General features: G+C 41.0%; 2 non-coding genes across 2 annotated transcripts; one reads left to right on the top strand and one right to left on the bottom strand.

The window, feature by feature from the left end:
• Positions 1 to 11,744: 11,744 nt before the first annotated feature.
• trnai-uau (transfer RNA isoleucine (anticodon UAU)) lies at positions 11,745 to 11,816 on the bottom strand. The gene has a single exon. It is a non-coding gene; the product is annotated as a tRNA-Ile (tRNA).
• Positions 11,817 to 13,584: 1,768 nt separating this feature from the next.
• trnay-gua (transfer RNA tyrosine (anticodon GUA)) lies at positions 13,585 to 13,672 on the top strand. Its single transcript is given in 2 exon segments — positions 13,585 to 13,621; positions 13,637 to 13,672. It is a non-coding gene; the product is annotated as a tRNA-Tyr (tRNA).
• Positions 13,673 to 16,240: the final 2,568 nt, after the last annotated feature.

The raw sequence follows: 16,240 nt of genomic DNA on the forward strand, positions 1-16,240 counted from the left end.
AAGACAAAGGCAAAACGTAAATTCACTGGCACTTTCTGCATATTTTCCACGACCTTGCCTTCTGATCATAAAAAGTCTCAAACTCTTGCATTTTACAAGAAATTTTAATATAGCAGTTTTAAATGGGACATTTAGAACATGGCATATGAGACTATATGGTTAACTGAGGATGAGCAGAGGGTGATCGAACCTACCTCCTGGTTATAAAAATGTCTAAAAATTCTGACACAGATGTGAGAGACACAATGGAAAAGACTATCAAAATCCTGAACTTCAGAACATTGTACTGTACCGTTTTTTAAATACGACCCTCTGAACATGGCATGAGAGAATACATTGTCAAATGGTAAATGCAATGTTTGCTATATTGCTAGGGCCCTCCCTCCTGATTTTAAAATCGTCTCATATTTCTGACATCAAGGTGTGAGACACAATATAACAGACTGTCAAAATCCTGAACTTCAGGACATTTAATGATACCATTTTAAAAATATGACCCTCTGAGCATGGCATGTGAGAAAATGGAATGTGAGAATGCATTGGGAAAAGGTGAATGCAATTTCTGCTGAATTGCTATGGCCCTCCCTCCTGATTACAAACTCGTCTCACAATTCTGACACTGAGGTGTGAGACACAATGTAACAGACACTGTTAAATTGTGAAGTACAAGAGATTATACTGTTACGTTTTTTTTTAATATTGACCCTCTGGCATGTGAGGACTTGTAGTCAACAAAATAGCACACATTCTGCCAATTTGCTTTGTCCCTCCTTCCTCGTTACCAAAACATCTTAGTATACCGACACTAAGATAAATGTCTCTAAATCCAGAAGTTAAGTTGTCAAAGTATATCGGAGTCAACCGATACTGATCAGGTTCTGCTGATGCTGAGCCCGCAGCCTTCACCATAAGGTCCAATTCCCCAAGCCTGCTGACCTTATATGTCCATCCCTTCTCGTCAAAATTCGTATTTTCACAGGGTACCCTTCAGAAATTGCAGTATAGAATGAAAATAACTCCAATAGATGTCGGCCACTGTTGGCGATTTTCCTTTAAGATAGATAGATAATACTTTATTAATCCCGTAGGGAAATTGACAAATGATTCTCCAGAAATTTTACCGAGTGTATCACTTTCACTGAGACCGAGAAGTGTTAAGCTGTACATGAGTCTTTATGGCTCGGTTGTTAACCAAAAGGGTGGTGGTTTGAGACCTCCCAGGGACGCAATGAGCCTTTTAATGAACACACCCTCTTCACTTCATTTCTCCATGGCCGGTCTTGTACCGCAATCAAATACAGAGCCCGTAGGGGGCAGTAAGCCCGCATATATAGCTCACTGTGTATATAATGAAGAAGCGGAGGTTAGTTTCTCATCTGCATGTTGCAGAGCCTTACGCAACTCGTACCAACAGCTGGGGTTTGATCCCTGCGTGGGCTATTAGTTGAAAGACCATTGTAAATGACGTGTAACAGATTTATCCAGCTGGCTTTTATGTTTCATACTAAATTGCTATCTTGAAACCAAAATAATTAGAAATATGGAACACAACTGTTGTTCCCCATGAAGGAAAGCTGTTTTACACTGACGTCACTCCTTTTTATTTAATCCAGATTTTAAAAACAACTCCGCCCTATCAAAGGAAAATGTTACACAAAAGTTGGAAAGCACACTCTGAATCCAGATGTATATTTGATTTCCGCAATCCGTTCAAGGCTGCCTATGTTAATCGTAAGTGTATAGAAGAAACATTTAATATATTGTTCAGTTTAAATCAAAATGCTTTACTACTACAAGAGAGAAGTATAGTATGGAGGATGCGACAAATGTGTGATTTCTTGGAATAAAACTACTTTTCTTTGCGTTCGAAATGAATCGAAACAATTGACACACAAACCCTTTGTCTTTTTTAAAGAGATTATATCTTTAAGCAGACAAATGTATAAAATGTGTTTTTTTTACCTAGAGATTTTGGACAGGGGCGATGTATTACTAGTAGAGGCTGCTGACTAATTAACACTGTACTGTCTGGAGATCAGCTCCATTTGCAATAAAAAAACGTGCGTAACAAAGCTGGAGAGCAGCTGAACTTGTGCTCAGTAGTCAGTATGGTGCTGAGGGTTCAATACTGGCGTTGTTGTATTAGCACAAGCTGCACAGGCTCTGAATCAGACCATTTCAATTAGTCTGATCAGTGCAGGACAAGTTAATGTAGAATTATTGCTTTGTCTGTCTCTTGTTTGTATATAAATGAATGTCTCTGATAACTTAATGTTAGTTTTTAATTTAGTTTTAGTTTTACGATGTAGGTCATGCGTTGATATATGACATGTCTCATTCCTGATTCAGCTCATGCTCCATAGGAGAGAAGAGATTCCTCCTGTTTCTCGTACAACCATATCAGAACAAAAGCCCATGTCACCCAGCTCTGATTCAAGATCGAGTTGCATCTTCAACATTTTGTTTTTGTTTCTGATCATTATTTTCTTCAGTTATGATCAATATTGAACTTTTTCTAAATAAAACAAAAATAATCAAACATGCAGGCAGATTTTTTTAAAAGTATTAGGAGTTGACAGGGCGCTCCTTTGGAATAGTCGTCAGAAAATGTGAGAAAAGGAAAGTTATGTAAACTCTCACACACAGCATTAAAGATTGGAATCTGATCATAAAAAAAATAGCTGTCTCCCCGTCGGTAATCAAACCCCAGTTTCCCGCGTGACAGGCAGGGACACAAAAAACTTTACTAACTAGGAGCGCTTACTAGCTATTAGGAGGCATTTACTCTTAAGTATGTAACTGTTTTGGGTTTCGACTTTAATTTTCCCAATACCAGTTTTTTACAAAAGTAAAGGCACACGGCACATGTGTGCCACATCACGTCCGAGTTTAGTGACAACTACCTCAGAGATTGTAAGCTGGGTAGTTTCAGATCAGATCACTTTTTTTATCAAAGGTTCAAGCAAACCCGAATACTTTTGCAAGAGACATTTCAGAATCCCAGTCAAATCCAGTACGATTGCTGGATACTTCGAATTCGACTGAACTATAGAACAGATCTGCAGTCCACCATTAGAATACTGTGGGTGTGTTGTATAAGCCACACAGCCAAAATAGTTCTAAAACAGGAGATGCATCCTCGTTTAGGAATGTGGTATAAAGTGAAATGGTCTGGGAAGAGTCCTACGTTTGAACAGTTCAAAATAGACATAAAGGGGTATTTACGGACTCTTTCGAAATGTAAGAACAAGCTGTGCGGACCTTATCTTTATTTACCTTGTGTAATCGTTTTTCATAAAGTGTAATTGTATTATAGCATGTGCCCCTGATAATTTCTTGATACGTTATATGTGCTCTTGTTTGTATTGTATGTAGTTTTGTTGTTCAAATAAAACGTAAAAGACACAACTTTCCGGATGCGGCTGCTGTAAAAATAAAATGACATCAAGGGTGCTGTACGCAGAGGTCTGAAACCTGCTCCACAGAAGATCTTTATCCAGAGGTGTTAAAGAAGTCGAGATCTCGCCATGAGAGGGGAAGCATCTCAGAAAAAGCAGGTGCAGTCGGTTCCACGGTCATAACGCCACTAAGTCGGGCGACAAGAGCAAAACCCACCCGACCTCCTCCGAGCAAGTAATGAGACAAAGAGACAGCGCCCAGCGGGTAGCGTGGCCGAGTGGTCTAAGGCGCTGGATTAAGGCTCCAGTCTCTTCGGGGGTGTGGGTTCGAATCCCACCACTGCCAGGTGCTTCTGTCGAGACCCCATTTCAGCTGACTTCAGGCGAAAGGGAGGGAGCTGCTTTTCGGCAGTCTCTCGAGAAACTAAGCAAAGTGTTTAAAGATACTTTCTCAGCTTGACATCAAGGCACAAAACAAAAACCTTCTTGCGTCCTCTCAACCCAAAAGCGCTTTGCCACTTTTTGCGTTATGCAGGAAACGACGTCTGCCCAGATCACTTTTGTGTCAATGCAAATCGTAGTGTGCCCTCCGTTTTAATGTTGGCTGTGCTGGCGTGCCGCTTCTGTCTGTGAAACTTGAATGTTCTGCTTCTTCACACCGAATCGTTGGCGGGGGTTGAGCTTGTTAAATTTTTGCGCATAGCGCTCCTTTGGAAGTACTTTGTCCAAGTTCAAAAGCGATCGTGGGATTTACTTCCTGCGTTCAAGAAGCATGCCTCGCACGACAGATTTAAATGGGGAATGGAGCCTGCTTCTTGATGTTTTTCCTGTGGTTGCAGTTACAAAGTTGATCGTGCTTTCACATTCTGTTAACAGTATTCACTGGCTGAGCTTTATCAGTTGGTTCGTAAAGGAATCTCTGCTTCAGTTCCAGAAAAGTCATCTGTAGTGTGTTTTTTCCGTGCCCTTGGCAGTCTTTTAAAGCTGGTAGTAATGGCGGCGAAGTTAATTTTTTATCCTCTTTAAAAGAATAAGGACGGGCTGGGGCGAGCTGCATTTACCACTCTTTCAGCTAACCGCCGAACTCGCGAACTGATTACACTGCAGAGCCACAGGCGCCTCGCTTTTCTCCATTCTCTGGGTTAGGGTGAAAAAAAAACACTGCTGGTATTAGCTGGCCTGCTGGGAGTACCGCTTCTTCACTGATAAGCAAGATTTGTGTTTCATCTTTCGCAAGCTGTATAGATTTCTTTCAAAACAAGTTGTTCCAGAAAGGAAACGAACACTTGCATTCACCTGAATTAAAAGGCATGGGATTTACCCGTAAGGATAAATTCTGTACAGTAAGACAGGAAGAAAGGCACCGCTGGGAATCGGACCCAGGATCTCCTGTTTACTAGACAGGCGCTTTAGCCAACTAAGCCACGGCACCGGCAAAGTGCCGTCCTTTGACAGCCACTTGGACACGTCTCAACTGCTCTGAGACATCTGCGTTCGGTGTGCACCGAGCCTGCTTGCCTTGCAAGTAGCCTCATTTACATGCGATAGCTCCACCACTAAGAGAAAGGATGAGAAATGGCTTTTATCTGGCACTTTTCATGTCAGAGGATCTCAATCTGCTTTCCGTGTACAAGAGGATGTCCAACTCATGTAGCTAAAGACGTAGACGACAGTGCTCCACTGAAATCTTGATCTCGCAACCCTCGGCATGACTCCGCTGTGTTCTGCTTTAGACAAAGTGGGGAAAAGACTTCTTTCATCACACGTCTTGCACTGTTTACGGTGTTTGCAGTGCTCTTTCTTAAATGAAAACCAGGAATCGGCACCATATGAGGTGAGACTAGATAATATTGGAACAAGTAGCCTCGCCATTCCATGCGTGACGTGAGCAAAGTGTAATTCCTGTCTTTATAGTGTGCTTGTTAGAGACTTAGCTGGCACCCAGAGCACTTTAAATCCGGGAGTCAGCAGCCCAAGACAAGAGAGCTTCCTTCGTCTATGTTTTTTGCGTGAAGGGGGGAAACCATGCGTGTGCTGCAAACGATCTTAGTATCGAAGTGCCGTCCCACATAACCGATCCGAACAATCTGCTTTACAGAGGAGCACTGCCGGAGCTTTTCGTTGGCAAACTGAAGACCAGGCCGACCTCTTCTGTGACTCTTGAACACTGAATCTCAAGGTTGTGAATTCAAGCTCCACGCTGGCGGGAAATTCCATAGGTAATGATCACATTTTCTTGCATGCTAATCAAAAGAAATATTAAGAAACTTTTCCCGATACCAGTTTTTTACAAAAGTAAAGGCACACGGCACATGTGTGCCACATCACGTCCGAGTTTAGTGACAACTACCTCAGAGATTGTAAGCTGGGTAGTTTCAGATCAGATCACTTTTTTTATCAAAGGTTTAAGCAAACCCGTGTAGTGGCAATGCTTGTTAATAAGACAGAATTAAGTGTTGCGGTGCTTTCCCAAATGAGGCCTCATCTCTCTGTTCATCTCTGTGGTGCAGCCACAGAGAAACTATTCATGCAGGCTGATTTAAAGATATTTTCTTTTGATAAGGGACAGCTCCCAAAGGGGGATGCACTTAGCTAAGCCTGGCTATCATGATCAATGGTCAACCATTGGCGCCTATCTGTCTAGGGAGTGCTAGATGGACATCTGGACTGCATTCCTAAGTGTCAGGAGTAAGTGACTCATATCTCACCTTGATCAACCAATCAGGGTCTGGTAGGGCCGAGTAACCCACGTGGGACTCTGATGCCCATGGAACTTTCAGCCAATGAACGAGCTGAAGTTCCTCCAGGTAACAACAGGCAACACAGAGGGCCTGAGAGAATTCTGTGAACTTTTTCGGACAATTCAAAGGAGAATTCCAGGGCAGGACGGCCCAGGAGCAGAAGGCTCCCAAGGGAAGGACATTCTCGCAGCGCGCCTCCTGACCATCCTGAGACTCAGCCCGGACAACCACGGAACGGCCAGTGGGTTCGAGTGCCAGAACTTTCCTTTGTTCTAAGAGTCTAGAGCGGAGGTTGCCAGAAAGTAACCAGAGGATCCACCCGAGGTTAGCATCAGCAGTAAGCCTCGTGAACAGGTCGGAACTGTGGACAGCTGAATCACTATTCAGAACTAGCGCTTCATCAGGAACGAACCGGTCCTCTTCCTGACTTGCTGGGACCCACAGTCATCTTTTCTCCTGTGCACAAACTTTGGTAGTTAAAGCCAACACTAACTAGCCGGTCAGTGAGCGTCAGCAGCGCACCATCGCAAGCCGCACAGCACAGCCTGGCACGGAGCCAGAGAGCCCGCAAGAGATCTGAATCCCCAGAGATTGGATGAGAATTCAACTTCAATGCATTACAGCTCGAGAATTCAATTGTTATCCCAACCAATTGATATCAATTTAATTCCTAAGAGTTATGTACTTGTTTTGAGTATCCAATGTAGAAGTTATAACCAAGTTCATTTACGAAACGGTCTAATTGAATGATATACTGAACGTATTTCCTCTTGATATATGTAACTCTTTGTAACTGATTGAATATATACCTTTTGTATTCTGTTAACCCTCTCGATAAGATCTGTTAGGTTTACATGCATATTCTATGTATTAATAAATGTATCCTCGTGTATTAGTACCTGTGTGTGTGTGTTGTTTGAGTTATATCGCATGGTTGGATTCTAAAGCCATTAAAAGAATCATTTTGTGATTTACTGCTACAATTAATAATTGTCCCAGTAAATGCCAAAACCCTACAGAACTGGTGCCTTCAGAGAGCACACTAAATTTAATTTGGCGTCCCTGGGTGGGCGTGGCAAGACTGAAATGAGTCAACCAAGCGGAATAATTCATATAAAACGCTGTGGGTTTCATACACGACAATACAGTGTGCTGAAAGCCGAAAGACAAAAAGTTCCCCTTGCTCTTTAAGCAGTGCTTGAGTGTTTTGTGATGTTTTGCGATCTACCGGGTTGATTGCATACTTGATCTTGTGGTTTTCTGTGGTAAAACTGTGATTTCGTACTAGTTTAACGATGGTTGCTAAAACACACATTTCAAGGGTTTATTCATTGCGAATCTCCACCCGTCAGTCAGAAAGATGATCTTAATGCATACAGATGCACAGACCATGAAAATGACTGATATTAGGAGATTCGCGCAGAAAGCCTGGGAGTATGATGTCCAAAGTCGCTCTGAGCAAAAAGCTGTTAAAGCGACTGTATTCGCCGTCAGAGCTAGCAGGGTTAACTCCCTCCTGCTCGAAGGAGCACAGGCTCCTGAGCTGGCTAAGCCCCGTTCCAAAGCAGGCACACAGGACCGCAACCAGCGTCCTAAGTGCCATGAGAACACCGGGGGAGGGAAAGGGCTAGATAAAGCTGAACAGAAGGATTCAGTAGCCGCCCGCCTGACCAGGCTTGAACAAGTTTTATTAGGACAGAGACAACCGCTCCCCAAGGCTGCCGGAAGCGTGAATGAGCTGATACTCTCCACTGGAGGAGGCGGAGACCCGCCCCCTCTCCCTCCCTCAGTCTATCTGATTGAGCGGAAGGGTTCCTGCCTGGATGAGGTCAGCCACAACCAAGCGAGTGCTGACTCCACCCCTGAAGTCACAGAGCAGGCAGTAAAACAGAGAGGAAAAGCAAGAAGCTTTTACCTCAAGACTGCCATGGGAGATGTCTTACACAGTGAGACACTGATTGACACTGAGGTTGAAAGATGTTTGATGTCACACGGCAACCTCAAACGGATAGAAAAAGAAAAGGGCATGCGACTCAGAGTGGAACCTTTGTTGGATCACCAGAAAGGCAAAGTGTGGAAACAGGTCAAGGCTCCTAAGCCTTCTGTACAGAAGGAAAGGGGGGCCAAGAGGGAGACTGTACTCACACAGTGCCCACCGAACACAGAAGCCCATGTGAAGATTCCTTCTGTTCACTCTGGACAAGAAATAAAAATATTTTATAATAGACCTCTAAATTTATCCGTATAATAGACCTCTAACCATATACGTATAATAGACCTCTAACCATATACGTATAATAGACCTCTAACCATATACGTATAATAGACCTCTAAAGTTATCCGTATAATAGACCTCTAACCATATACGTATAATAGTCCTCTAAAGTTATCCGGAACTCCAACCATATATGTATAATAGTCCTCTAAATTTATCCGTATAATAGAACTCCAACCATTTATGTATAATGAACAACTAATCATAGACGTATAACTGACGTATAACAATAGACGTATATTAGAATTTCATTCTAGACGAATTGCGGACCACATTTAGACGTCTAAGGTATGCATTTAATAGACGTATACTATACGTCTTTTGTTCACTGGGAATGGCAAGATCGTATTTGGAGTCCAGCATTTCTCATTTCTTATGCAGAGCCATCGACTCGGAAAGCACTGCCGAGCGCAATAAGGAATTGTGGCTTCAGATCGCTGTAACTTAGAGCTGCCTTGGTCTGTTCATGCTGCCTACAAGCTTTGAATTGCTGCCATTTTCTGCAAGCGTTCCATTCTGAGGTTTCATGAAATTCATTACATTTGAGACAACACTAAAATATTTCATTTGGGTTACCTAATACATAGTGCAAACTGTATCTGCATGGGAATCCTTTGGCTCATGAAGCCGTTTGTTATTCTGTTGTGAGGTGTGAGGGGCAGAATGCAAATCGAGTTGGTGAATAGAAAATGAAACAGGAGTCACTTCTTGAGCTACGAGTTCCAAAAAGTATGAAAACCCATGGATTTTAACAGTGCAGAATACTCACAAATTGCACTGAGTTGCTTGCTTACTTCTGCTGCTTTTACAGTCATTCACTGTCAGCTAGCACTGGAACAATTCAAGAGAGGTAAAAATGGAAGCTGTCAGGAGTGGGATTTGAGCCCACCCCTCCATTTGGAGACCAGAACACCCAAGCCAGCTTGAAAGACACACATCCTTGAGTTTGGCACCTTAGACCACTCAGCCATCCTGACAAGCGAGAGCAAAAGCTGTGCTGAATGCACCAGTAGTTGACTAAACTGAATTTCTTCCCTGAAATGATTTGCTTGTGACGAGCCAAGTTGCCTTGAACGGATCTTGGAAATCAAATATACGGATGGATTCAGAGTGTGCTTTCCAAAGTTTGTGTAACATTTTCCTTTGCTAGGGCGCAGTTGTCTTCCCAATCTTGATTACCTAAAACCGGGTCCCATCAGTGTAAAACAGCTTTTCTTCCTGGGGAACAAAGGTTGTTTTCAATATTTCTAATTTTGGTTTCAAGATCGCAATTTAGTGTGATTTTAAGAAATTATTTAATGTCATATGTGATCTAATTTTCTGGAGCAAATGCATTTTTCTATTGTAATCTCTTGTGAATGTGTGCATAGGTTTCATGGTTTCAATATAAGACTATAAAATGTCTTCTTTGTATTATTCTGTATTAATTTGTGAAAAGACAATAAAGTTCTTAACAAATCCCATATATTTGATTTCTGCATTCTGTTAAGGCTTTAACAGATAACTTTGCACTACAATTTTGAGACAGAGTAACAAGTAGAGACGTTTTGCAAGTTACTTGATGAGCTAGATAAAATAACATGGCGGTGAATAAGGAAGGCACAGTAGGTTTAAAAGACCAACAACTTAGCTCTTGGCCACCATCCCATTGCATTCAAAGTCTCAGCCTACTATACTATGTTGAATCAACGCTAGTAATATTACTGTTGTAATAGAGGAGACCTGGTGACCCTTAAGTTCAAGATTGAGGATTCAAGGGTTTTTTGTGTCCTTTCTGAACCCTCTAAGCTTTTAGTTGGACAGTGCAAGCAGGACGTGATAGTGTACAGTGAAACGGTGCCTTATGACCTTTGCCTGATTCAGCTTTCTTTCCATTTTGAGGAAGATCTGCTCACAAGTAAGTATTAAATACTTCAGCGTTTACTGTTCGAATACCACACTTTGTTAAAACACGGCTGCTTTTTAAGCTAATGTGTAGCGGTTTTTGAGCATGCATTGTATAGTTAATGCTGTTATTAATAAAACCTTAAATTCACATAATGGAATTTGGACGGCGCAAAGTAGTCTAGCCCCTGTACAACTGTACATGCCCGCTGATTAGAGCTTAAAACTACAGTAGCAGGAGTAGCAATAATGGCAACAACGAGTTCGGCATTTCTCATGTCTTCTGCAGAGCCATCTTATTGGAATGCACTGCCCGAGATAAAAGAGGACTTGTGGCTTCGTTTTTACAGACTGCTGGGTTGCTCTGTCCATGCAGACTACACGCTTTAAATTTATGACATTTACTGCAAGAGTTGATTTTCCAGGTTTTTTTTTAATTCCTCGCATTTGAGCAGGCACTAAAATATTTCATTCAGGTTCGCCAAATACATTGTGGAACCGGTATTTCCAACGGAATGCTGTCTTACATGAAACCTTTTTGTTATTCGGTTCTGAAGTTTGAAAATGAAAATGAAAAGGGGTGACTCCCTTCGTAGGCTTGAAAGAAGTCCAAGCAGCATAAAAACCCACAAATTCTCACAAATTGCATTGTGCTGCACCTTTCTTCTGCTGCTTTTATAATTTGGGCTTCAACATTTGAATGCATACCTTACTTCTGCTAATCACATTCAAGCATTCACTAAGCTTTTTCCTGTCCATTATGTTCTTGCTAAGCATTTTCTCCGTTTGCCTCCTATTGTGATTGCCAGCGAGCACAAGAGGACTGGAACAGTGTAAGACAGGGTAAAAATGTCGGGAGTGGGATTTGAACCCAAGCCTCTATTTGGAGAGCGGAACACAAAGCTTAAAAGACACGAACCTATGAATTCATTATTTGAAACCATACGACTATCCTGAAGAAATGTATGCTGAATGCACCAGTTGCATCCGATTTTCCGTAACTTTAGGACGATTGACACGACTGGACGAAAACAATTTGTGGCGTTTAGCATGACATAGTCTTGCAGGCAGACAATGTTTTGTCCCACTACTTATATAATTTTATCGTTTACTTGTTTAAAGAAAAAAAACACAGTCTTCTCGTTCCTAAGTCAGATTTTAAGTGCTTTCGAACCTTACTTCCAACCTAGACTGACAGCTCACTCGATCTGTTTGTGATCAGACTGTGGAGTGGGTCTATACCAAATGCACGTTCCTTCCCAATGCTGAGGCGATCATTTGGAAGATGGGTGTGAAGAGAGACAGGCTTTGTAGAATAAAAAACAGGGCAGAATATGCAAGAACCCTAATTACTGGCGACAGTTATGTTCTTCTTACTATAGAGACTCCTACATTGCAAGTTTTTTTAAGACTTTGAAACTAAAGGGGAGTGGTGACAAATGAAGCAGACACAGGTGGGGCTTGAACCCACAAACTTGGGTTTATAAAACCAACACCTTACCACTTGGCCACCATGCCTTGAAAGATTTTTAACAAGGAGATACATAGCAGCGGTGTGACTCCAACAGATGCTCATGAAGAGACTGGAGCTTTAATCCAGCTCCTTAGAGAGCTCGGCCGCGTTACTTTCGACAGCGGCTCTTCAGCTCTTGTTGTTTGACCTAGTGGTGTTATGACGCATGGAAGCGACTGCAACTTCGTTTTGTGAGATGCTTTCTCTCACGAGGTGAAACCTCGACTTATTTGGCACCTCTGGATATAGTTCTTTTGTAGAGCAGGCTTTCACACCTCTGCTTATAGCGCCCTTCAAATCATTTTATTTTTATAGAAAGATGCATTCCAAAACAATATCTCCTGTTTTAAAAATGCTTTATGCGGCGTGTTTGATTAAACGGACAGTTTTCTTATTGTAGAATGCAGATCTGTGCAGCAATTGTACTGGATTTGACTGGGATTCTGAAATATTTATTGCAAAGGTATGACTTTCATGAACCTATAACAGACCTGAAACTCCCTAGCTTCCAATCTCTGATGTTACTGTCCTGAAACTCGGACGTGATGTTCTGCAGATATGCAGTGTCCCTTTACTCTCGTTGTTTTCAAAACGACCTCCGTTGTCAGGCGCAGTTGAAGTGGAATTGGCCTGACTGCACAGGAAAGTACAGAATGATAAAATGTTTCTACGGCTCAAAATGTCCCTTTAGACCCTCGTCACGTCTCTGTTAAGAGCGGACAGGTAGAGAGCTTTTACAGATGCTCATGATTTTTCACACGGGGTGTTACCTGTTGTAGTGTCTCCCCAGTGGGCAGAAGATGTACTGTAGAATATACAGTACGTTGATTAAACGCATACCTTAGACATATAAATGTGGTCCGTAATGGGTCTAGAATGAAATTCTAATATACGTATATCATTATACGTCAATTAGACATCTCTGATTATACAGTATGTCCATTATACATAATGGTTGGAGTTCTATTATACGGATACATTTAGAGGACTGTTATACCTATGTAGTTAAAGGTCTATTATACATCAAAGATAGGTCTTACAGGTGTAGAAACTAGTAAATCAAGCCAATGATTTGGTTTAGAAATTTATTCTGAAAATATACAATTATTCACACCTGAAAAATATGTAGTTCAAACTAGTAAACTTCAGCTACAAATTATAGTAACATGGGAATATATTGTAACGCTTACGGCCGACAGGTACTGTGTAAGAGCCGGCGTACCAGAGCAGGTGACGTCACCGCCCTTCCCTGTGATAGCAGGACTACAGCTACTGGGCTGAAAAGAGATCTCTCTTTAGCTCACCGGGCTGGGTCGCTGCAGAGAGACGCAGAAGTCCCGGGTTCAAGCCTCAGTCGGGATGGGGCCGACCTAATGCGGCAAGGGCGCCCGCTTGAGCCCCCGTTGCGTTACAATATATAGTGATGACAAACACAAACTAATTACATTAACATGCTAATATTTAACTCAAAACCACATTTCGATTCAAATATGAGTTTTAAAAATTACAACTTCTATATTTCCACGAAAATATTATTAATGTAGCACAAACACTACTTTCTAATAAAGACAGAATGAAACTGTTCTGTGTCTCATGGTGATCCTCCTCTCGATACTAATGAAATGTTTAATATGATCCCTCGAGAAAAAAAGGTGTCAATATCCGCCTGGAACGATTGATGCCCCATCAAGCATTTTGTAATATCCCTGGAAGTTCATACTGCAGAAACCTGATTCGTGGCTTAAATTCAAGATAAACAGTATTCCCACCTTCCCTTCGATAGCTCAGGTGGTAGAGCGGAGGACTGTAGTGGAAATGGTGAGGCATCCTTAGGTCGCTGGTTCGACTCCAGCTCGAAGGAAGGTGCTTTTGTGAACTTTAATCAAAGAGTTAAAATAGCGAATCTTTTTCACTCAGACGTTGATCAAAAGCTCAATAAACCACGAAGCAGAGGCTCTTGTTCCGAATTAAACTCCCGTCTGAATGTCTTGTTTTGGCCAAAATCTGATCTTTGAATTAAGGAACTACTCTGTCGGCTTTGTAATTCAAAAGTATATACAAATGTCACGTTTTTTTTTTTTTTGTAGATATAAAGGTGTTCTCTGTTTTCAAAGGAAGGGATATGTACTTAATTGCCTTTATGATTTGGTATTGATTTTGTATCGTTATATTATTAAGTTTGTGTTTTTTGTGTTTTTAACGTATTGTGGACTTATTTTTGAAACAAATGCTTACAAAGGCAAACAAGGCACACATCTGTTTATACCAGCGGTGAATTGTACATTTATATTTACAAGCTACTCTGCACTTTTGGGAGTATAACAGGTTCGATATAAAGTGGGAAAAATATAAAAGGGGAAAATACCCCGGACTGCGTGTAAAGCCCTCGTTGTGACTGTTGTTTTATTGTTAAATACGGCGTACTGTGCACGAGATGTTGCAGAAACACAATCTGATATTTTAATAATTATTATTTTAATAATTTGATAAGTATGAGGCCCCGGACCCAAATATTCAGTTCTGTTTTTTTTTTTTTAAAGTGATATCTTCCCTTCCTCTGGTGGAAATCACACGATGTGAGCAATTGTTTTTTGTTTTTTTTTTTCACGTTGCGATCCAAAGAGCCTCAGACGCCCAGTCTGACAGTAACCAAACCAGAATGGATTCTGCTGGGAGCCGGACTGAGCTCATTCTCTGTGCTAAAAACAGAATCAGCTCTTCCCCGAATACCATCTACAGCTGCTGGATGGTACTCTGCGTCCTGCTGCTCCAGCAATTATTTTGACGAAAGACAGATCACTTGTGCGCTTTTAACCTTCTCGCAGCTACAGGCGAGACTGACGCTGGCGATATGAAGGCACCCGCTGGTACACCTTCTCTAACTTTCACAATCGCGATAAACATTTTTTTTTAAAGACCTTTGAAAAACTAGATATAGATAAAACTAGATTAAAAACATGAGCTTTATCGGTTTTTACATTAATCGATTTTGAATCAAATTTGATCTTTTTACATTGCATTTTACATTAAAAAAGCGTGCATACCTAATCCACCAACAGACAGAGCAATATTTTATGTTGCCTTCCGGAGCTTTCAGCGTGTGATGGATTTGTATGAGCGTCTGTATGATACCACTACAGCATTGGCGCAGGTGCAAAATCCACTTTCACAAGACTTTTTCAGTGTCTTCTCCTCTCTCAAATGGACCGAAGCACAGGAGCCAATATAAGAGAAAACGACAGGTGTTTAAACAGAGAATGTCCCAATGTCTGCGACAACGTATTGTGATTTTGTATAAACGCAAATGGTTTATCAATTAAAAGCCAACATCATTCTTTTAATACCCTACCACACATGCGAGCTGTTGTGTGAAAGAAAATTCATCTGTGCATACAGTAGGAAGGCAGAATAAAATCCAGAACTGTATTGGTGATATCGATAAACAGGGCTCATGTTCACAATAAAACTTTATTGTATAAAACGTTAAAATTCGTAAATATTTGTTTTAATCATGCAAAGTGTCTGTTAAACCATTCATGAAGGATTCTTAGACAAAAAAAAACACACCATTATATGAGAAAATATATTTACTTTATGTGCATTTAACTTACTTTTTAACAATTTTAGTTTCAAGGTCAATGAAAATTGTTGCCCTGCTTTTTTGTCATAAATACACAAGCTTGTTATGTCTTGTGTCAGAAATAAACTGCATGAAACAAAACGTAAGTGCGACAAAGAAAACAAACATTTGCGTTTATAGTGCAATGTTATCTCGAGCCTTTAAAATTACTTTAAACGCAATTTGTTTTTCTCTGTAGCTCCAAGGCTTTGTCATTTAGGTGTGCTGTTTTTTTTTTACATGTTGTAAAAAAGTCGCTAAATCATACGAAACATAAAAACTCCAATTGTAAACAATTGACCATTCATATTCCTGAATTTTAAACCTATGGAGTATGTATACCTTGTCTTTGTATTTGTGCATATTACAGAGCTCCTTTTCAAAAGCTGTCAGTATAGATTAGTGCTTAGGTTTCCTGTTTTTTTACCCAGGTGGTCCAGATAAGACTCTTGGTATAGGAGCACGTCTGTGTTGCCTTCTGGATTTCAAATGAGCAGCTCAGTGCAGAAAAGAACTCTGTAGATCAGCATGTACATTTGCCTGGACAGTAGATTTTTCAGAAAGTGTAATTGGATTATAGCACGTGCCCCTGACGATGTTGTTGATACGTCATATGTGCTCTTTTTTGTATTATATGTATTTTTGTTGTTCAAATAAAAAAATATAAAAAAAAACTTTCAGGATGCTTGCTGCTGTAAAAATAAAATGACATCAAGGGCGCTGTACGCAGAGGTCTGAAACCTGCTCCACAGAAGAACTTTTTCCAGAGGTGTTAAAGAAAATTGATTTATTTTCATGACTGCAATGTAT

This window comes from Atractosteus spatula, chromosome 10 (assembly GCF_055471065.1).
Source record: "Atractosteus spatula isolate fAtrSpa1 chromosome 10, fAtrSpa1.hap1, whole genome shotgun sequence".
Classification (NCBI taxonomy): Eukaryota; Metazoa; Chordata; class Actinopteri; order Semionotiformes; family Lepisosteidae; genus Atractosteus; species Atractosteus spatula.